The 23,742-nt window shown below is 45.4% G+C and overlaps 1 protein-coding gene across 2 annotated transcripts in view; it reads right to left on the bottom strand.

Annotated features, from left to right (window-relative positions):
* TANGO2 (transport and golgi organization 2 homolog) overlaps positions 1-23,742 on the bottom strand; it is a 243,668-nt gene that overhangs the window by 203,413 nt on the left and 16,513 nt on the right. The window contains exon 1 of one of the 2 annotated variants that reach the window (XM_077461703.1): positions 11,756-11,774. The exons of the other annotated variant lie outside the window; for it this stretch is intronic. The gene's annotated coding sequence lies outside the window, so the exon portion shown is untranslated. Of the gene's footprint in view, positions 1-11,755; positions 11,775-23,742 lie in introns of those variants that run through there. 2 annotated transcript variants of the gene reach the window in all.

Genomic DNA, 23,742 nt, shown 5'->3' with positions numbered 1-23,742 from the left:
GGGGGACCCCCATGCCGATTTTTTTCGGCGTTGGGGTTCCCCTTTAAGTCCATACCAGGCGGCGGGGCCAGCGACGTCTCCTTCACGGGCCCCGCCTACCTGGAGACGCACTCGAAATGAGCGGACTTTCCTCCACGTGTGTGGGCGAGTCCGTTCATTTCAAAAGTAGGGCGGATAGTACGGCGGACTTAGTACGCCGTATTAGTCCGCTCAAAAAGTGCCGTGTGTGGGCAAGTAGCCCGTTCGGAAAGTCCGACGGACAGTCTGGCGGAAGTCCGCCAGACTAAGTACGTCGGACATACTGCTACGTGTGTACGCGGCTTTATAATGTCCATATATGCAAGAAAGAACATCAGACTTCCACTCCTGGTAAGAATGGTGTCCAAGCACAAATAAGGGTCAATAATTCATATATGAACCACCGCAAGTGAAGGAAGAGCCCATTAAATCACTTCAGCTCCATACACACTCATGCATTATGTTAGTAGTGAAAGCCTGCGGTAATTTACCTGTGTTCTTAATGCCGCCTACACACGATCAAACAATCGGGTGGAAAAGTCCGGCAAACTCAAGTCTGCCGGACAATCCCCCCGTGTGTAGCCTCCGGCAGACTTTTTTGACCCGAAAGTACGGCGGACTTAGAAAGTAGTTTTGCACTCCAATCTTCCCGCCGGACTCGCATTTCGGCGGACAATCCGGCCGTGTGTATGCCAGTCCGTCGTACTTTTGAAATGAACGGACTTTTCCCGCCCAGAGAAAAGTCGGCTCATTTCGAGCGGGTCTCCAGGTAGGCGGGGCCTGCGAAGGAGACGTCGCTGGCCCCGCCACCTGGTATGGACTTAAAGGGGAACCCCAACGCCAAAAAAATCGGCGTGGGGGTTCCCCCCAGGTCCACATCAGACCCTTGTCCGAGCACGCTACCCGGCAACCAACAGCCAGGGTTGTCGGGAAGAGGCCCTTGTCCTCATCAACATGGGGACAAGGTGCTTTGGGGTGGGGGGGCCGCGCGGCCCCCCCTTCCCCAAGGCACCCCCCATGTTGAGGGCACGCGGCCTGGTACGGCTCAGGAGGGGGGGCGCTCGCTCGTCCCCCCCTTTCCTGGCCAGGTAGCATGCTCGAACAAGGGTCTGATGTGGACCTGGGGGGAACCCCCACGCCGATTTTTCCGGCTTTGGGGTTCCCCTTTAAGTCCATACCAGGTGGCGGGGCCAACGACGTCTCCTTCGCGGGCCCCGCCTACCTGGAGACCTGCTCAAAATGAGCAGACTTTCCTCTGCATGTGTGGGCGAGTCCATTCATTTCAAAAGTAGGGCAGATAGTACAGCGGACTTAGTACGCCGTATTAGTCCGCTGAAAAAGTGCCGTGTGTGGGCAAGTAGCCCGTTCGGAAAGTCGGACGGACAGTCTGGCAGGAAGTCCGCCAGACTAAGTCCGTCGGATAGTCCGCTACGTGTGTACGCGGCATTACAGACACTGTAAATAGCTGTTGTTAAAGAGCGGGTGGTCTCCGATGTCCTTAACAACCAGTACAACAACAAGGGGATATAAATACTTATCTCACCAGTCTTTAGCTTTTTTAGTCCCTAGTAGCTTCTAATCTGTCATGCACTTGGACATCAAACTACCAAGTGGCTGTTGGATGCCTAACCTGGTAGAAAAATCAAACCCAGTCTGCATTAGAGAAACATAATTTAGACCTTACACAATTCTATACATTCCGACCACAAAATCCGTCTGATTTTTTCTGGCAGATTTTGGCTGAAACTTGTCTTGCATACACATAGTCGCACAAGGTTGTCGGAAAATCCGATCATTCAAATTTTGTGTGTTGGAAATTCTGATGGAAAATGTCCGATGGAGCATACACACGGTCAGAATTTCCGACACGGAGCTCCCATCGAACATTTTCCATCAGAAAATCCGACTGTGTGCACTGGTGCACTCACACTGAAAAACATGGTAAAATGAGGCAAAACACGGCTATCTGTCGTTTATGAGCGTTTTTGAGCCTCAAGCTCTTCAGCGAGCATAGTTTTGCTAGTTTTGCAATCGAGGCAAAACGCTAATGCAAAAAGGCAGCAAAACTTGTGTTTTTAACGTGGCATTCTACAGCTACCACTACTGCCATTTTTATAATCCATTGTAGAAAAAGAAGCCCTAACATTCTTAAGGCAAATGGAAAATTAATTAATCCCTGTTTTATAGACTTCTACAGGATTAGACATGAAGGGGATGATTTACTAAAACTGGAGAGTGCAAATTGGTGCAGCTCTGCATAGAATACAGTCAGCTTCCAGCTTTTATTATCGAGGCTTAATTGAACAAGCTGAAGTTAAAAGCTATGTACAGCTGCATAAGATTCTGAGTGCACCAGTTTTAGTAAATCAACAGTGAAATGTCCTTAGTTAATGCCTACATTGTCCACGGATTTCATCCCTTATTAGTACCAAACACTACTCAAGATGGCCAGATAGGGCTACCGAATCCTAACTGCCATGCAGTCTTGCAATACATGTCAATGTCATGACAAATCTGCTATCACATGGATTCCACCACTAGCCAGTGTAATATCCTGATTTTGGTTGTTAGAAGCTTACTATTAATATTATAGTAATATAATATATATTATATTATAATATATATTTTATAATATATTGTATTATATTATAATATATTACAGATGCACCTATGGACTGTCAGTTTGCTATACCATTAATAGATTATTACAATAAATGGCCAGTAATTGCATTTGCTTTATCTGCTACTGTAACTACATTTCTCTCCACAGTCTTCAACAGGGAAGGTAACCCTAAGGAGATTGTGTCTGACAATATACCACAATTTGAGTTGTTCCAGAGAGAGAGAAATTTTGTGCATAGAAAATCCTCAATCTGTTACCCCAAGCCAATGGAGAGATCAAGAGGTTCAACAGAAGCATTAATGAAGCGCTTCAGAGTGCAAATCTTAGAGGGAAATTTTGTAAAGTTTTTACTAATTACATATCTACAAAGCAGCTAGATGTACATCAAGCATCACCAGCTAAACTAATACATGGAAGGAAAATATGCGCTGAACTACATGTTGTAGGCATACAACTTTCACAAAGTCCAGGGCCTTCTAAATCATTAATTGCTAACACTATTAAAAATCAACAAGAGAAAAGTAAGGTATGTGCTGATCAGAAACATAGTGCCAGAGAAGTAAACTTTCAATCTGGACCTCTAGTCAGAAACCTGACTTCTTGAAAAGGGGACAATCCAAATTTTCAAATCCACAGAGTGACAAGTCACTGAGAACCTTACATCCATGAACAGTTTGATGGATGCATATGTAATATCAGTCATCTTGCATGTCTAGACATGTGTCAGTTTCAGTTACTACATTTTCCAAAGAGTATAACCACAATGTCACTATATTTCAAAATAAATTTCCCAGTACATATTTCTGATTCACATTTTAGAGTCCTTTTGAGGACTCTAAAATGAGTCCAATTTTTTATTTTTTTATTTTTTATTTCTAGGACTCACAGATTAATGATGCAATGAAATTAAAGTACATCATGTAGCCAGTAACCAAAGACGTGTATGGGCTCACATGTAGGTATTGTGGAGTACATATGAAAACAAAGTTAGCATATTCAGTCACATTGGAAGATACTTTTCCCATAAAAAATGTTATCAGTTGTGTAAATAATGAAATGATTTATGTGATTCATGCTCTGAATGCAATTTACAACATGTTGTGTGCACCACCAGCTATCTCCTCATCAGGACTGGAGAACACTAATGTCCTAGCCAGAGTCCTGCTGTGTATTTCTAATGTGTCCTGTCAGTTACGGGACATACATGGTGGCAAGATGTATTTTGTTCCCTCTATGAAGTTCAAAGGCTATTTAACAATCCTTGGGGTAGAGATGTATACAGGATGCAGTTGCAATGGGAAGCCCTGTGATTCCTAGACTGCAGACAAGAACTCCACAGGGACTTTTCACAAGTGGAATACAGTTATTTTTTAAAATAATAAAATAAACGTGGTGGTTTAGTTTTCCCTCTGTGCTTTATAATTATATCATTTTTGTTATATGTTTCTCAAAAAGTCTGTGATTTCCATTCATCTATTTTAATTGTAATCATGTGTTGTGAATTGGATTGTTTCCCCACCTATTCAGGGATGATAGTTTAATGATGTCTTTGGGTGCCACAAACAGCTACAACTAAGGCTGAGAAGGCAGGGTTGTGTCAGTGACTGTGCTTTCTCTGTTATGTGCTTTCTTAATAAAGGATTATTGGCAGAGAAATGAGTCTTGGCAAATGTGCACCTTGTCTTCTACATGCCCCAGAAGAGGGGTTGTTCCATGCACTGGTGGCATCTTGGATGTGGGGCATATTGGGGCATATTAAGAAGTTGATCCATGTATTGCTTTTTGTCCAGTCATCTTGTACCTTTAAGGAATGACTTTTCAGAATTCTCATTTGATAGAGGACATTTCCTATTCCTACTGATAATAATCAAGCTGGAGGTGAGGAACGAGGCATGTACTGGCCATTGGGACTATCGGGAGTTTCCTGGTGGGCCGATAGCTCAGTGGGCCAGTCAGGTGCATTCCTGGAGCTGCTCCTCACTTATAGGAATGATCGCTATTTCATTCCTATCACCAAGGAGCAGCTGCCGACACTTATTGGAGTGAGGATTAGACTTTCTGCTCCCTTCAACCTGGGAAGATAGACAGCCAGCAGGCTTTCCTTCCTCTCTCCCCTTATCACTTGTCACTTATCACATGACTGGAGAGAGGAAGAGAAGCTGACTTCATTCTGGAAAACTGTGAGTACACGTGGGATGGGAAGAAGAGGGGTGATGCCTGATGTAAGATTACACTGATAGGGACCACTCTGATGTAAGGGGGTACTGATGGGGACTACTCTGATGTAAGGGGTGCTGATGGGGACCACTCTGATGTGAAGGGTGTGCTGATGGGGACCACTCCGATGTGAAGGGGGTGCTGATGGGGACCACTTTGATGTAAAGGGGTGCTGATGGGAGCCACTCTGATGTAAAGGGGTGCTGATGGGAACCACTCTGATGTAAAGGGGTGCTGATGGTGCCACACTGTCAGGGAACTCACCATGTGAATGTCCATCCCCGTGTAGCAGCGGTTCACTTTCGTTCTAGGCGCCATGCGCGGTGTCCCCGTCAGAGGCGTACGAGTTCCGGAACGAACGGACGCACGCCAATCTGAGCACGTGGACGCACTCACGCCAACCAAACGTATGTACGTACTCACGCACGCACGCCCACTTCCACCAATCCTGGCACATCTCACCCTATATAAACAGGATCCTGGCCTGATACCAGTGCTGGATCGTCTTCAGCTATTCCTGAGACACCTGATCGTTGTTTGTGCCTGTGACCTTGTTCCTGATCACCCAGCGCGTTCGGCTATTCTTTTGGATACTCCTTGTTTACTATTTCCTGGACTATTACTGACCTCGGTTTGGACTTTCTACTTCGGCTTGCTTCCTGATTTTGTACCTCACTGCCAGCACGTTACCAGACCCTTGCTCGTCCTTGACTACGCACCTGCCTTTCGTTCCTGTACCTCGTTGCCAGCCAGTTGCCGACCTTGCTTGTTCCAGACGTGCAGTGTTTCCTTCACACCTGCTTGGCTTCCGCTGTATTCCTCCGGTGAGGCCTACACTTTTTCCTCCGTGTGGACTCAGCATCTTCAGGCCTTCAACTTCAATCTGCAGGCATCTGCACCCTTTCGCTGCCTTCACATTCCCTGTTCCCACCTCCAGGGGTGTGGAGACCGGAACCGTGCAAGAGGCCACCCTCAACAGTCTGACTCCGCTGTAAGGTACGTGACAGTACGATCCAGCCATAAGGGAGTCCGACAGGGGGGCCTCACCTTTGGAAGCCTTGTGCCAACAGATCTCCGCCCTTACCCAGGCAGTCCAGGGCCTGCAAGATGGTTATCATCAACTTGAGCAAAGAGTGGAGTCATTAACACCAAGCACCGCTGCTTCCTAAGGGGCCACAGCATCCCGGTCTTCTGGTCCGGCAACTTCAGCATCTGCACCTGCAGTAGTGGTGCCACCCCCCGAGCCTCGAGTTCCCACTCCAGAGAGGTTTTCCGGAGATCGCAGCAAATTCCGTGCCTTCAGAAATGCCTGCCAATTATATTTTCTGCTACAGCCTCGTACCTTCTCCTTGGAGAGCACAAAGGTGGGATTCATCGTTTCCTTACTTCAGGGGGAACCCCAAACCTGGGCTCACCGCTTATTAGAACAGGTCAGCCCTCTGCTTGATACTATGGACTCTTTCTTGAACGAGATGGCTAAGTTGTATGATGACCCTCAGCGTGCCACAACTGCTGAGGCCAGTCTCCATGCTCTCCAGCAGGGTCGCAGACCCGTAGAGGACTACGTAACGGACTTCAGGCGGTGGAGTTCTGATACTCAGTGGAACGACGCCACCCTACGTTACCAGTTCCGCATTGGACTTTCTGAGCCTCTAAAAGATGAATTGGCCCGTATCGGAGTTCCCAGTTCTTTGGAGGACCTAATACAAGTATCAATTCAAAACGGAGATCTGAGAGAATCGGCCAAATTCGTCCCACATGGATGTTACCTAAGGTCCCGAATCATCCTCCCATTTCTACACCTGCTACCACTTCTGAAGCTCCAGAGCCAATGCAAATAAGCTTGCTTCGTTCACCGTTATCTCCGGAAGAAAAGCAATGCCGACGCCAGAACAATCTCTGTCTCTATTGTGGAGAAGCTGGTCATTATGCAGATACATGCCCAAACAAGACCCGTAAGTTCAAACCCTCATCTCTTGAACCCAATACATTGCCTTTGACAAAATCTATTCACATCGCTGTTCCCATTTCCTTACAGCTTACAGAAGGAACACTCCAGGTTCAAGCTATAGTTGATTCTGGCGCCTGTAGCTGCTTCATTGATCATGCTCTCATTCTTCAACACAATATACCATTGATACCCAAGCAACGTCAACTCTCCATACGGTTAGCGGATGGATCAAACATCAGATTTGGCCCCATTACCCATGAGACTCAACCGTCATCTGCCAACATATTACCCGATCATCAGGAACTACTCCGCCTGGATGTCATTTCTTCACCACTATTTCCAATCATTTTGGGAATGCCCTGACTACAAGCCCATAATCCCCAAATAAACTGGGTGACTGGTGAGGTGGTTTTTCAGTCCGCTTACTGCCTTCAGAATTGCCTTAAGATCTCACACCATCTGGTCCCAGTCATTGCCTGGTCAGGGCCTATATCTGAGACCCAGAGACTGGTCCCAGCCACATATCATAGTTTCCTAGATGTTTTTGACAAACGAAAGGCTGACACTCTTCCTCCTCATCGGGTTTACGATTGCCCAATTGAATTATTGCCAGGAGCCGAAATTCCTTTTCGGAAGGATATTTCCCTTATCGGAACCGGAACTTCTGGTCCTCAAAGAATATATCGACGAGAATCTCAAGAAAGGATTTATCTGACATTCCTCTTCTCCAGCTGGTGCCGGAATATTCTTCGTCGAAAAGAAGGATCATTCGCTCCGCCCGTGTGTCGACTACAGGGATTTGAATAAGGTAACGATTAAAAATCGCTATCCCCTTCAATTGATCCCGGAATTATTCCAGAGACTTCGGTCGGCGAGAATATTTACAAAGCTGGATTTACAAGGGGCCTATAATTTGATCAGAATCCGTGAAGGGGATGAATGGAAAACGGCTTTTCGGACACGCTTTGGCCACTTTGAGTACCTGGTCATGCCATTCGGATTCTGCAACGCACCAGCTACTTTTCAGCATTTTGTTAATGATATTTTCAGGGACTTTTTGGATTTGTTCGTAATTGTTTATTTGGATGATATCTTGATATTTTCAAACTCTCTAGAAGCACATCGTGACCATGTAAAACAGGTTCTTCTCAGACTAAGGCAAAATGGACTCTATGCTAAAGCCGAGAAATGTGAGTTTGAACGTCAGACCATTCACTTTCTCGGTCTGGTGATATCAACTGAGGGAGTGGAAATGGATCCTCAGAAGGTTTCAGCCATTTTGTCCTGGCCACCTCCAACTCACAAGAAAGGGGTGCAACGTTCCATTGGGTTCTCTAATTTCTATAGAAAGTTTATCAAGAATTTCTCCAGTGTTATAGCACCTATCACACAACTCACACGAAAACAAAGTCAGTTTCAATGGACTGTGCAGCTCAAGCTGCGTTTGATAAATTAAAAGGACTGTTCACATCTGCCCCAATACTTAAACATCCTGACCCTGCTCTGCCTTATACTCTGGAAGTGGATGCCTCAGAGAATGCTGTAGGAGCCATTCTGTCCCAACGCCAAGGGCCTAAGTCCTTAATGCACCCTGTAGCTTTCTTTTCCAAAAAACTAGGTGCATCGGAAAGGAACTATGATGTGGGGGATCGGGAACGTCTGACAATAAAATGGGACTTAGAAGAATGGCGGTACCTCCTGAAAGGTACAACATACCCAATATTGATCTTCACAGATCATAAAAATTTGGAATACCTCAGAACGGCCAAACGCCTCAGGCCCCGGCAAGCGAGATGGGCTCTTTTCTTCTCTTGCTTTAGTTTCCATATAACTTACAGACCAGGATCCAAAAACAGTAAACCTGATGCGTTATCCCGCATGTTCACAGAAACTGAAGTCTCATCCCCTCCGGACACTATCCTGCAAGCTGGAAATTTTTTACGAACACAATCTAGTTTCTTATCACAGGTTCGTCAGTCTTCCCGAGGAACATCAGTCTCTCCAGATACAAACCTCCAAGAGAAGGATGGTCTCTTCTGGCAAGGAGACAAACTCTTCATCCCTCAAAATCTCCACACTTCTGTTCTACAGGTCTGCCATGACTATCCCCTGGCAGGTCACTTTGGGGGTCACAAGACTATGAATTTAGTTCAAAGACACTTCTGGTGGCCAAATCTTGCAAAGGACTGTAGGAACTGTATTGCCCCGTACACACGAGAGGGATTAAGTCTGACAGACCTCCAAAGGAGTTCCGCCGGAGTTCCGACGGAGTTCTGGCGGACTTTTCGACCGAACGGACTTGACCACACACCATCACACCAAACTCCGACGGAGTCGAACGTGATGACGTACGACTGGATTCGACGTAGGAAGTTCATAGCCAGTAGCCAATAGCTGCCCTAGCGTCGGTTTTAGTCCGTCGGAGTAGCACACACACGAGCGAATTTTTCGAAGGGGACCGGGTCCGGCGGAGTTCCGTCGGGAAAATTTGAAGCATGCTTCATTTCTAAAGTCCGTCAGACTTTTGCGAAGCTAAAGTCCGTTGCAGCCCACACACGATCGGATAGTCTGACGGACTCGGTCTGACGGACTTTGGATGTTGAAAAGTCCGCTCGTGTGTACGGGGCTTAAGTCAACTCTTTTCCAACCTGCCTCAGGAATAAAAATAGCAAAAATAAAGCTTGGGGATTTTTGAAACCATTACCCATCCCTGAAAGACCGTGGGATAAAATCGCAATGGATTTTATTGTTGAGCTCCCTCCATCTGAAGGGTTCTCTTCTATCTTTGTGGTGGTGGATCGTTTTTCTAAAATGGCACACTTCATTCCCATGAAGGGAACTCCGTCTGCGACTGAGACAGCCATAATATTCATTAAAGAAGTTGTTAGGCTCCATGGAATTCTCAGTGATATTGTCTCTGACCGTCGAGTTCAGTTCACGTCAAAATTCTGGAAGTCGTTGTGTGAAGCTCTAGGTATCAAACTAAATTTTTCCTCAGCCTATCATCCCCAAACGAACGGGCAGACAGAACGTACTTATCAGACGTTGGAGCAGTACGTTGTTTCACTTCCTTTTCCCAGGAGGATTGGGCCCCATTATTACCCTTGGCAGAATTTGCATTCAACAATTCTACTCACTCTGCCACAAACCAGTCACCATTCTTTTCTAATTATGGTTTTCATCCTTTTTCATCCTTCTTTTCTGCCAACGTTTATACTGGATTCTCCTGTACCAGCTGTCCAGGATAGGCTAAATTTCTTTGTTACCAACAACCAGGTACTTAAAGAAACCATTTCCAAGGCACAGGAAGACAATAAAAGATTTTTCGACAAGAAAAAAAGGGGGGAGTTGGATTTAAAGGTCGGTGATTGTGCATGGCTTTCAACCGCAAATTTGAAACTGGCATGTTCCTCTAAAAAATTGGGACCCAGATATTTGGGACCTTTTCCAATTAAAAAGAAAATCAATCCAGTGGCCTATGAACTTGAACTTCCCGGCTCATTCAAGATCCATCCTGTATTCCATGCTTCTTTACTTAAGCCTGATGTGCCCAATTCCTTTCCAGATCGGGAGATAGGCCCTCCAAAAGCTGTGTTGGTAGATGGGGAGGAGGAGTTTGAGATCAAAGCCATTTTGGATTACAGGAAACGTCAAGGACAAAACCAATACTTAATCAAATGGAAAGGCTTTGGTCCTGAAGAGAATTCCTGGGAACCCGAAGTGAACCTTCATGCCCAGAGGCTCATACGGGCCTTTCATCGCTCTCAAAGTTTGGTTCAAAGAGGTATCCGGAGGCTTCCCTCAAGGGGGGGGCACTGTCAGGGAACTCACCATGTGAATGTCCGTCCCTGTGTAGCAGCGGTTCACTTTCGTTCTAGGCGCCATGCGCGGTGTCCCCGTCAGAGGCGTACAAGTTCCGGAACGAACGGACGCACGCCAATCCGAACACGTGGACGCACTCGCGCCAACCGAACGTATGTACGTACTCACGCACGCACGGCCACTTCCACCAATCCTGGCACATCTCACCCTATATAAACAGGATCCTGGCCTGATACCAGTGCTGGATCATCTTCAGCTATTCCTGAGACACCTGATCGTTGTTTGTTCCTGTGACTTTGTTCCTGATCACCCGGCGCGTTCGGCTATTCTTTTGGATACTCCTTGTTTACTATTTCCTGGACTATTACTGACCTCGGTTTGGACTTTCTACTTCGGCTTGCTTCCTGATTTTGTACCTCACTGCCAGCACGTTACCAAACCCTTGCTCGTCCTTGACTACGCACCTGCCTTTCGTTCCTGTACCTCGTTGCCAGCCAGTTGCCGACCTTGCTTGTTCCAGATGTGCAGTGTTTCCTTCACACCTGCTTGGCTTCCTCTGGTGATCGGCCTACACCTCTTCCTCCATGAGGACCCAGCATCTTTAGGCCTTCAACTTCAATCTGCAGGCACCTGCACCCTTTCGCTGCCTTCACATTCCCTGTTCCCACCTCCAGGGGTGTGGAGACTGGAACCGTGCAAGAGGCTACCCTCAACAGTCTGACTCCGCTGTAAGGTACGTGACACACTCTGATGTAAGGGGGTATTGATGGGGACCACTCTGATGTGAAGGGGGTGCTGATGGGGACCACTCTGATGTAAGGGGGTACTGATGGGGACACTCTGATGTAAGGGAGACGCTGTTGGGGACCACTCTGATGTAAGTTGGGTGCTGATGGGGACACTCAAAATTAAAGTGGGCTGATTTGGATTAAGTCCAGGACCAAATTAGACTAAGCCAATATCAAGTGAAGAGCTCCCCACTATGCTGGAGGAAATGTAACCAAAAGGCAACAATGCTGCACATATGGTGGGAGTGCCCGAAAATAAAGGAGTACTGACAGGAGATAGTGAATATTATAAAATAAATAACTAAAGAAAACATTGAATATAATTTTCAGACGTACCTGTTTCAGGATCTTAAAAAATCAAGGAAGCAGACAAGGAAAACAATCACACCGATACTCCTTATGGCGGCAAAAGGGCTGATTCCGAAAAACTGGCGAAACAGTGAAAAGCCAGATCTGAGAGACTGGTTGGATAAAATAGAGTACTATAACAAGATGGCAAATCTGGAAAGCAGAGAAAATTGAAAAATTCGGACTTAAACTCAAAAATGTGAGAAATGGGAAAAATTTAAATATCCAGAAAAGTATAAAGAAAAAAAAAGGATGGGTCATGAAGAAAACATAGGAGAGAACACATGGAACAAGGTTGGGGAGGGGGGGATACAAGGGTAGGGTCGATAGGGGATTAAAATTGGGGGGTAGCGTTTTATGTACGTAAGCTTAAAAATACCTGATTAAGAAAAATAAATAATTTTCCTGGTGCCTCCATGGCAGCATACCTGTGACAAGCTCCGCCTTGGCTCCTCCCTCAGGACTAGTGAATATTATAAAAGAAAAGGTTAGTACAGCCCCCGCATTCTCCTTTTTTTCCTCATACCTCATGGCAGTGAATTCTGGTCGGCGTCCTTACCTCCTGCAGTCGGCAGCTTCCGTCCGGGTTCAAGCCTCTCCCGGACGCAGTTCCTTCTCTTGGGCAGCTAAACGCGCTTATAAGGTTGGAAGTCCCTTCTGTAGGATCTTTTGGGACAAGCAGTTTGTCTCTTAAGTAAGAGCTTTATCTGCAAATTGATCAGGCACCAGCTCGTTCATGGTAACGGAGGCAGCAGCTATTTCTACATTTCTTTTTTTTTCCTCCCCCTTCTCTCTTTTCTTCCTTCCTTTCCTTTCCCTTTTAAGTTTTATATCTTTATCTTTTCCCTTTTCTCTTCCCTCTCTCTTTTGCTCTCTTCCCCTCCCCCAACCTTCCATTTCTTTCTTTCTTTGTTTCTTTTCTTTTGACCTCCCATTTGTTTGTTTCTCTCAGAGAAAAAATCTCCCTCTTAGTCCCTGCCGCCATTCCCGGCTCCATAGGAGCCGCGCGCGCTCAGCGCCGGCGTTTTATTTAACTTCGGCGTTCCCCGCCGTGCTCTGCGCATGCGCCGGCGGTGTGAGGCTTCTAGCTTACTGTTCCGCCGATCGGCGCATGCGCAGTGGATTCGGAGGCCGCGGCGGCCATCTTTGATAAGGGCACAGTGACGTCTATGCCCTCAAAATGTCAAAGACAGGATAGAGGCGTGCCCTGCCTCTCCTGTTCTACTGTTTCTCTCCCTGATGGCCTCAGTGGGACGCCTGTGGCTGCAGGGAGAACTGCTACTCTGAGCTTTTAAAAAAAAAAGAGAAGATGGATCAATTAATTAATTAAATAGTATAAGTTGAAATAAACATTAAATTATTAAATAAAATTAATAAAAATAATTAAATAAATTATATTTTATTTACAAAAAAAAAAAAAAAAAATAATTAATATATATATATATATATATATATATATATATATATATAATTTTACCCCCCCCCAAAAAAAAAAAAGGGACAAGAAGACAGAATGTAGATTTAGACGTATTTTAGATGTATTTATCGAAGTCCCTTTTTCCAGTCAAGGACACGGTTGCTTGATTTTTCTCCTCTAAAAACTCTTTTCTTAGCTGCTGCTTCTGCTAATCCGTTTAGTATGAGCCATTCGCCACCCGCACAAGATCCTACTCTACACCTGAGGTAAGGACCTACGTCCAGGTAAGTTGATACATTTAAAAAAAAAAAAAAAAAAGAGTGCACTCAGGCTGGTACTTTATGTATTTCAGTCCTGTACGCCAGAAGATGTCTAAGAGGACCTCAAGGCGACATGAAGACGATGATGACTCTAGTCACAGCAGAGACAGGTCGTCCTGGCATGGGGATTATAAAAGTGGCAGAACGGCCTACAAGGCGCTATCACTCATGCTCCCCGAGACCTAGATCTCCAAGATGTCAGGCGTGTGGAGCTGCCCCACTTTCAGACAAACTGATCTGTTTGAGATTGCCTCAGGGACGATGCAGCGGACAGAGAATCTGAGGGTCTGCAAATGGCAGACCTACTTAAGAAAGCAGTAAAGGACTCCCTTGCGGAATTGGTAGCCGCAATGACGACGCAACAACCAGCGTCTCCTCCTCAGGAGCAAACGGCTGAGGCTGAGGCTTCCATCCCGGGGCTGTCCACAAGTGGAATTTTTCGTCTGACGCCGGCATCCTCCTCTAAACATCAGGAAGAGAATGCCATCTCAGAGGAATCATCTGATGACCTAGATGCCTCTGGCTTTGCTTTCACCATGGTCCAGCCTTATGTACAGGCAGCTAAACAAGCGATCGGCTGGGAGAGACCAACACCGAGGTTTAAGAAGTCTAAATCGTACTTCCCCTTTCTCAAACACCAGATCTCAGTTTTTCCTCTCATGGACGAGATCAGGGATGTGATTGAGGAAGAGTGGGAAAAGACAGAGAAAATGTTCTCTATTAATCGGTTGGGAAAGTTATTCCCTCTCTCATAGCCTGATTCCGCAATGCTGGAGGGTTCTCCAGTGGTCGATGCAGCAGTGGTAAGGTTGGCAAAGAATGTCACGTTGCCCCTGGAAGACTCAACTTCTTTTAAGGCTTCACTGGACAGAAGGATGGATCTCGATCTCAAGAAAGCGTACCAGATGGCAGACAACGCCTGTAAACCTGTCATAGCCCTGACATCAGTGTCCAATGCGCTACGCGTCTGGACAAATAATATAGAGTCAGCAATCCAACAGGACATCCCAGAGGAGGATATAATCAAGGCCTTGGATGAGCTGAAGTTCTCAGCAGACTTTATTGGTGAAGCCGCCATCGATTCAATTCGTTGCTCCGCAAGGGCAATGCTCCACACAGTTATGGCCAAATGGGCCTTGTGGCTGGAACCGTGGGCAGCAGATATCTCCTCCAAACAGAACTGGTGCAAGATACCATTTGATGGTGAAGCCTTGTTTGGGGGAAAAACTGGACAAGGACATCTCTCGAGTCACTGGTGGAAAATCAGGCCTGCTACCCCAAGACAGGTGATCTAGGCGTTCCAGGACAATCGCACCCAGATTCCAATACTAGAAGAATAAGGATTACCGATAGTCCAGGCAGGGAAAAGGCTTCACGCATAATTGGGAAAGCACACAGTCCACGTTTCTCAAAACCCGAAGACAGAGACCAATGCCTACCCCACAGGATTCTACTAAATCCTTTTGACGCCTGGCCAGCCCAAGCGACTCCTGTGTGGGCCAAGCTAAAACGCTTCTCAAAGATCTGGGAATAAAAGTGCAGGGATTCTTGGGTAGTCTCCACAGTCAAATACGGCCATTTCTGGTCGTTCCTAGACAAACCTCCCAAGGTCTTCTTCTCCCTGACAAGGGTGTCAAGGTTCCCCCCTAAAAAACGGAAGTGCTACAGCAATTTCTTCTCTCCTTGCAGTAACAGCAAGCGGTAGTTCCAGTGCCTCCATCAGAGAGATTTTCGGGTTTTTACTCAACCCTGTTTCCAGTCCCCAAGAGAAATGGAGGGTGGAGACCCGTGATAGACCTAAAAAGTCTAAATCGTTATTTCTTCCTAGTAAGATTCAAAATGGAGTCACTACGAACGATTATTTGTGTAGACCAACCAGGGGGCTGGATGTTGTCAATAGACTTGCAGGACGCTTACCTGCATATACCCATACTCCCTCCTTTCCAGAAGTATCTGAGATTGGCGGTGGGGCAGGTACATCTCTAATTCCAGAGTCTTCCATTGGGCCTCTGCACATCGCCAAGAGTCTTCACAAAGACCCCAATTGCCATCATAGCCCCTCTGAGAGAATTGGGACTTCGGGTATGCCACTACTTGGACGACCTTCTAGTCCTGGCAAAAGACTGTGGAACAGGTGGTATCTATCCCAACCCATACACTTGACGACCTTACTGCTCAGGAGTCTGCATTGGTGGATGAAGAAACAGACACTTCAGAAATCACGCCTGTTAGGGCATGTCGACTGGATCACAATTACTACCAATGCCAGTGCAGCAGGTTGGGGAGCACACTGCAACCGGATCTCAGTGCAGCGTAGATGGTCCTTCCATACAACAGGCCTGGTGTCGAATGTCCTGCAGGTCAGAGCGGCCTACCTTGCGCTACTAGCCCTAAGGTTCGAGATTACAGGGAAACCTGTTCTCCTCCGAATGGACAACAGGGCTGCGGTATCCTATGTACACCGGCAAGGGGGGACACGCAGCAGGTCCCTCCTGAAGGAGGTGGAACCCATAATACTCTGGGCAGAAAGGAATCTAAAGGACCTGAGGGCAGTTTATCTGCCCGGCCATCTCAACTTGAGGGCCGACCGCCTTTCCCGCAAGTTTGCGGATGCCAACAAATGGTCTCTACACCCGGAGATTTTCGACTGGATAGTGAACCAGTGGGGTCCCCTCGAGCTAGACCTATTTGCAACAGCATTCAATACCAAGCTTCCAAGGTGCATCTCAAGGCTTCCTCAACCCCAAGCGGAGGCATTAGATGCCCTCTCAGCCCCCTGGGCATGCAATCGGGCCTATGCCTTCCCTCCACGGCCTTTCATTCCAAGATTCCTGTCAAGGCTTATGATAGAAACCTCGACAGTGATAACGGTCCTACTGTACTGGCCAACACATCCTTGGTTCTCCACAGCAATGTATCTAAGTACCCGACTTCCAGTCAAGGTTCCAATAATACCTCTTCGCCTCTCGCAAGGATGTCACACCCTTCCAGATCCCCGCAGGCTGGATCTTCACATCTGGCAGCTGAAAGGGAAAGGTTCCAATCTCTAGGGTGTTCCAACAAAGTGATCGCAACCCCGCTCAAGGCAAGAAAACCATCCACAAACAAAAGTTCAGGGCCTTCATGATTGGCAGAAGCTGTGATCCAGATTCCCCATCATCCTCTTAAATTCTTGAGTTTTTGCAGGCAGGCCTAGACCTAGGTCTTGCACTAGGTACACTAAAAGTACAGGTATCAGCAATTTCATTGGCAAACCAGTAGAAGATGGGCCGAGGACTCATTAATAATACAATTCTTCAAAGCTGTCAAAAAGATCCGACCGCCAACTAAACAATCTTTTCCCACTTGGGACCTTGCTATTTTCCTAGAGTCCTTAGCCAGTCCACTTTTTTGCCCCTTCGGAGTCAGCATCGCTTTGGAATCTAGCCTAGAAGCTAGCCTTCCTGATAGCTATAACCTCTGGCAGACGGGTTTCAGAGCTCCAAGCTTTAGGAGCAGATCATAATCATATCATATTCTATCCGGACAGAGTAGAACTCAGAACAGTGCGAGGATTTATTCTCAAAGTCGCATCATCCTTAAACATGTCAGAAACTTGGGCACTCCCAACATTTTCAGAACAGGGCTCTGGTTCTCTTCATGAGCTAGACATTGCCTCCACTTTGAAATGCTATCTGCAGGCCACAGCATCATTCAGGGATTCCATCAGGCTGTTTATAATTCCCTGGGGCAAACACCAAGGCAAGGAGGCGTCAGCAAGAACGATTGCCTCATGGATCGTTAGACTCATTCACAAAGTGTACAGGACAAAGGGGCTGGAACCCCCTTTGGCAGTCAGGGCGCTCTCCACCAGAGCAGTTTCTGCCTTTTGAGCGGCAAGAGCGAATGTGTTAATTGAAACTATTTGTGGGGCAGCGACTTGGTCGTCCCGATATACGTTTCTGAAACATTGCAGGGTGGACCCAGGAGCTCTTGCATCAGTGGAGTTTGGCAGACAGGCAGTCACATCAGCCCTCGCTTCTTCTAAATAATAATTCCTTTAAAATAGACTTCTAAGCATCCCACCCATCTCAGCTAGTTATTTGTCACAGGTATGCTGCCATGGAGGCACCAGGAAAACAGAAAATTGTACCATACTTACCGTAATTTTCTTTTCCTGGTGCCTATCCATGGCAGCATACAATCCCACCCTCGGTATTCTATATTACGGAGAATGCGGGGGCTGTACTAACCTTTTCTTTTATAATATTCACTAGTCCTGAGGGAGGAGCCAAGGCGGAGCTTGTCACAGGTATGCTGCCATGGATAGGCACCAGGAAAAGAAAATTACGGTAAGTATGGTACAATTTTCTGTTTTTTAAACTTTTACCACGATGTTGTGAAAACGAGAAGAGACCAAAATTTGAGATGGGAAAGTTGAAATAAGTCTCTCTGGATATTTCGCTGAGGTGGAAAGAAAAAAAAATTCTTAACATTGTTTTTGTCTTTAGTTTTCAATATTGAGAAAAAGACTGAATGATCGCTATTTCATTCCTATCATCAAGGAGCAGCTGCCGACACTTGCTGGAGTGAGGATTAGGCTTTCTGCTCCCTTCAACCTGGGAAGATAGACAGCCGGCAGGCTTTCCTTCCTCTCTCCCCTTATCACTTGTCACTTATCACATGACTGGAGAGAGGAAGAGAAGCTGACTTCATTCTGGAAAACTGTGAGTACACGTGGGATGGGAAGAAGAGGGGTGATGCCTTATGTAAGAGGACACTGATGGGGACCACTCTGATGTAAGGGGGTACTGATGGTGACCACTCTGATGTAAGGGGTGCTGATGGGGATCACTCTGATGTAAGGGGTGCTGATGGGGACCACTCTTATGTAAGGGGGAGCTGATGGGGACCACTCTGATGTGAAGGGTGTGCTGATGGGGACCACTCCGATGTGAAGGGGGTGCTGATGGGGACCACTCTGATGTAAAGGGGTGCTGATGGTGCCACTCTGATGTAAGGGGTTGTTGATGGGGACCACTCTGATGTGAAGGGGTGCTGATAGGGACCACTCTGATGTAAGGGGGTGCTGATGGGGACACTCTGATGTAAGGGAGATGCTGTTGGGGACCACTCTGATGGAAGTTGGGTGCTGATGGGGACACTCAAAATTAAAGTGGGCCGATTTGGATTAAGTCCAAGGCCAAATTTTTGTCCCAGTCCAGCCCTGAGAGGAACCAAAATCACAAAGACATATTCAACGATTTAGAAAGTCCTCTGTGTAATAAAATATTATGTAAAGTAAATAAAATGCATAGTACTGTTTTTGATATAATTCTTAACATTGTTTTTGTCTTTAGTTTTCAATATTGAGAAAAAAACTCTTTTGTATGAGGTGAATATGTGGTGTTTCTTTTGTTAAAAAAAAAAAGAATATGTGGTGTTTATACCAGTGTTAATTTAATCGATGAAAATATTGTCATTGTGGTTTTCGTCAGATGCATGTATTCAGTGACGAAAACTAAACAAAAGTAGAATTTGAATTCAATACACTTTTCGACTCCAAAGTTGCGCTGACTTTGTAGTGCAAGTATGGTGCAACTTTGATTCAAATTTGGATGGCTGCAACTTTGATACGACTTCCGCTCTGACCAGTGATAATGGACAACTGTTGCATTGTATAACATTCAGGTACAACTTTCATGCAACTTTTGAGGGTTAACATTGAAATCTATGGCCCTCAAGTTGCACGAAAGTCGGACAAAAGTAGTGCATGAACTACTCTGAAGTTGCTGCAACTTTAAGGCTCTATTCACACTTGTGCAACATGATAAGTCGTTACCCATGTTTTCCAATGATAACCATTCATATATGTTCAACTTAAAGTTGCAGCAACTTCAAAGTAGTTCATGCACTACTTTGGTCTGACTTTCATGCAACTTGAGGGCCATAGACTTCAATGTCATTTGAAATCAACACTGGTTTATACCTCATACCTCTGGCCTGTAGATTTTTACTTTTGTCACAAGTATACTACTTTCTGTGTTGTACAAGTTAGTACAAGTTAGTTCCAGTTCCTATTCCTGTGATAATAGACTTAAAGTGATTGTAAATGCTCATTTTCTTTTTTTAAATAACAAACATGGTATTCTTACTTGCTCTGTGCAATAGTTTTGCACAGAGCAGCCCTGATCCTCCTCTTCTCAGCTCCCCTGTTAGTGCTCCTGATCCCCCCCATTGATTGCCCCATACCAAGCCGCTTTCTCTGGGAACATTTGCGCATGCTCGCACCTTTGCACAGGTCTGTGTGTCCATTGGCATACAGCCTGGCCCCACCCCTACTGGCTGTACTTTTGAACTTGTTAACAAAGCACTCTATAACTGCCCTGTCTCTCAGACCACAGGCCACCACACCTTTATCTACCCGTTCTTGGAGACTAACCTACCTTTGTACTTTTTTAGGAACTAGGGAGATGGAGTGTTAAGAAGTGACAGATAATTAGTATAATCAGAGAAATCGACAGCAGAACAATGCAAATATTTTTAATAATAGAGCCTGTTAAAAAAAGTCATATCAGATTTTGAGCTTGCAATAGGGAATTTTAAAATGTGTTGCTGTCCCAAATAGCCACTTGCACACAAAATTTTCCACTAATATACAATGTAGGCTGATTTTTTACAAAGTTCACTTTGTCAGGGTTGTTTATTCTAATGTGGAAATCAAAAACACAGAATATGCCTGCCAGGTAATACATCATTGAAAGCAGACACTGTAAGCATGAGACATTTTTAATCTTGTAACATTGTGACAAACGTGTATATATGTATATTCCTGGCACATCATTTACCTTCCAATTTAATTGTTCCAATAATCACATCACTCTGGAAACTGGAAATTGCAAAGCCATCCAATATCAGTCACTGCATGTTTCGCAGCAGTAAGCTTTGAAGTGTCACTGCGGAAAATAGTCAAGGCAAAATATGATTTCCCTACATGTAATCCAATCAGCCTGCGGTAGTCAAGCCTCCAAACATTAGTCCTTGTTGGACAGGGTGCTTTATTGGCTTGTGTACTGAAGACAGAGCATCTAAGGAGAAAATCTGCAATAATTTGTAATGGAATCACTGTTCTTTGCTCTAGTAGCAAACTGTTTAATTCAGGGGCCTGTAAAAATCTACTAAAATAAATTATACTCAAGTCTGTAATAAACCCATGTTGTTGTCATCAATAGATCGCTTTTTAGTTTTCATCTTCCAGTACAAACATAAGTCAAGAGGTTATGGCTCCATTAAGCTTGACATGTGAGATCATCTCATTTCACACATTGGTGATTTTTTCCAGCAAAAAAATCCATGTTATTTGTGTTATGCTATAGTCACTGTGTTAAAGATTATCAATATCATAATGGAAAAGGCATTTAACTCCTTCATGTGAAATTTATAGGGATTATGAAAATTACTCTTACTTTACCCTTCTTAAGCATTGGGGCCTACATTAAAATTTACCAGAGCTTCTTTTTTTGTTCCTACGCAAATCCCCTTTATTGCAGTCTTATTGCAAATGTGCATGCCAGCTATGAACTCATACAGACCTCATTGCCTTCCCACCATCCTCTCTGCACTGGAATCGTTTCTACAATTCCCTGGATGGTATCTAGGCTCCCTGCTGCCTTACCTGCTTTGGTAGTAAAATTCTGACTACCCTTATGTGCTGTCTCTTGCTCTGTTTTACTATGGGGAACCATAAGTGCAAAGTCAGTGGCCCTGGAGGTTTGGCCAGCTTGGGATTCCCTAACACCTGACGCTGTTGCATGGATCACTGTCCCCTATCTGAGTTGCAACTCTCCTTTGAGTGTTCTTTAACCTCTTTAATGGTTAGCCCTTCATCAGTAGGGAAGAATTCTCAGCTTCTGTGTCTGAGAATATAGGCGCATTTGCTCCCACAAATAGCTGACTCAGTATGCTCTGTTGTCCAAAGTCAATCTCTGAATTCCCAGAGGAGGAGGCTTAGAGGACTTAGTAAACAAGGAGTCACAGTCCTCAAGTACTACTCCAAAACTCAAGGATATTATCATGGCCCTTAATAATCCAGTCTGCACAGGAGCTGCCTGCATTGGCTACCCCTAAAGTGACTAGTGTGGGTACCCTAATGATCCTCCAACTTAAGACATTTCCAGTGCATTGTCAGAAACCATGAATCAGACTGAGACAGAAGTACAGTTAAATTGCACTTGTTTAATAATAATAAAAAAAAGGTAAACAGAGTAAACATAGTCAAAACATAGCCAGTGTTCAGGAAACTGAACGGATAGTCAGACAAGCCAAAATGTCAGGATAGTAGAACATCAAGCAGGACTTGGAGCCAGAAGGAATGTCAGCCAAGCAAGTCATTAACAGGAACACAGGAGAGCATCTTGAGATGTGACCAAGGCAAAGACAGAGATCATCTGGACTGGATGGCTTAAGTAGGCAGGACCGATGAGCAGGATCATCAACAGGTGAGTCACTGTGGAGAGATAGGAGCTGGCAATTAGCCAACAGCTGAGCGACCAGATCAGAGAAGGAAGGGCTGTGCCCAGCCTTGACATACATTTCCTATTGCATACAGTTGTTTATAGATATTGGCTTAACCTGGAAATAATATTTCCCCCTCCTAAACATATTGTCCAGCAATACCCTATGGTGGAGGCGTTTATAAAACAAAATAGTCTGTCCCATTTGTGGACTCTCGCCATTTCCTGTCTCAAGGAAACTCTGACTCACTCAGTTAAGGACATACCTGTTTTTAATGACCCAGTGGATAACTGGCTAGGATCCCTTTCTAAAGCCTTATTCTCCTTCATGGGTCGTGCCCTGCAACCCGGCAGCTAAGGGAATACCTTGGCTCTATCCTGACAGATCACTTTGTACTCCAGCAACTGGAATTGATGGTGCTACTCTATTGTGTTAAGGAGCTAGCGCATATTATAAGATAAATATATAGAATGGGTCTCCTCTTGGTACATACCCAAGGCAATTCTTGGCTCAAATTATGGTCTTTGGAGCATCAATACAAGAAAAGCCTCTTGTGTATGGCCTTTGATGGTAAATTACTCTTTGGCAAATTTCTGGACAACTTCATTAAGAAGGCCATCCTAGAAAAAGAAGGCAAAATCTCCTTGCAGTTCCCTCAAGCCTTCAGGCAAAGCCTATAAGTCAGATCCACCGTAAGTCCTGGATACAAATGTCCTCCAAGCCTGTAAGAAATTCCTCCTCATAATGAGGGCGTGCTACCTCTAGTTCGGGGGGGGGGGGGTGGTATCTATTGGCCTCCGCAGCCATTTGGGAAAAGGACATTTCACATGTTTGGGTCCAAAATGCTATATTCAGGGACTAAAAACTGGTATTTCAATTTCTGCCTCGGCCCTGCTTGGTGATTGCCAGACTGTCAAACTGTTCTAGAAAAGCGCCTTTCTCCACTGAACCATAGCCATTGTCTCAGAATAGGGAAGAATTTAGAGTTTCTATTCCAGCCTATTCACAATGCCCAAAGCAAAAGGGGGAATGCTCCTATACTAGATCTAAAGCTTACTAAACCCTTTTCTCCAAGTTCAAAAGCTCAATATGGAATCTTCCCAGTCAATCATTGCTTCCCTCTATCTGGGAGACCTTCTGGCCTCTGCAGACATCAAGAATGCCTACTTGCATGTCCCCATCTTCCTGCCACATCAACACTACATAATGTTTTGCTGTGGGCACACATTACCAAGTTTTTGACAAGAGAAAGTGCATTCAATCATGTGAGCTCGATCAGCTGAATAAAGAGAGAGTGGGTAATTAGAACTCTCTTTCACATCGAGTTTATGTGGAGGGGTCCATTTGTGGCACAAGAACAGTTGAAGTGTTCTTAAATAAGCTCGCTCCTCCCCGCTCTTTCTCCAACCAAAAGTGACATACACCACTGTCTGTGAGCTGTCCTGAGTGTCTTGAAGTGCTGGGTACCACCTGCGTCCCTGGATCCATCAGCTGTCTCTTCACCAGTGAAAAGATTGTCTTTCCCACGAGCAGATGAACCACATTATTAATCCCACATGCACTGACATCTCATACATCTTGTGAGTTACCAATTGTCTTTTATGGAATAAAATGTCTTAATAATGCTGCACTTAGATGGCGCCGCTCTCCTTCCATCTTTACCAAGTTTTGCCCTTTCCTTTAATCTTTCCTTGCTTAACCAAGACCGTAGCCCCTGTTTTTGCTCTGCTTCAGTCTAGAACTAT

The sequence above is a fragment of the Lithobates pipiens genome, unplaced genomic scaffold, assembly GCF_037356315.1.
Source record: "Lithobates pipiens isolate NorthernLeopardFrog02 unplaced genomic scaffold, aLitPip1_a1.2 Scaffold_3, whole genome shotgun sequence".
Taxonomy (NCBI): domain Eukaryota; kingdom Metazoa; phylum Chordata; class Amphibia; order Anura; family Ranidae; genus Lithobates; species Lithobates pipiens.
The sequence above is the reverse complement of the archived record's forward strand: the minus strand, read 5'-3'. Positions and strand labels throughout refer to the sequence as shown.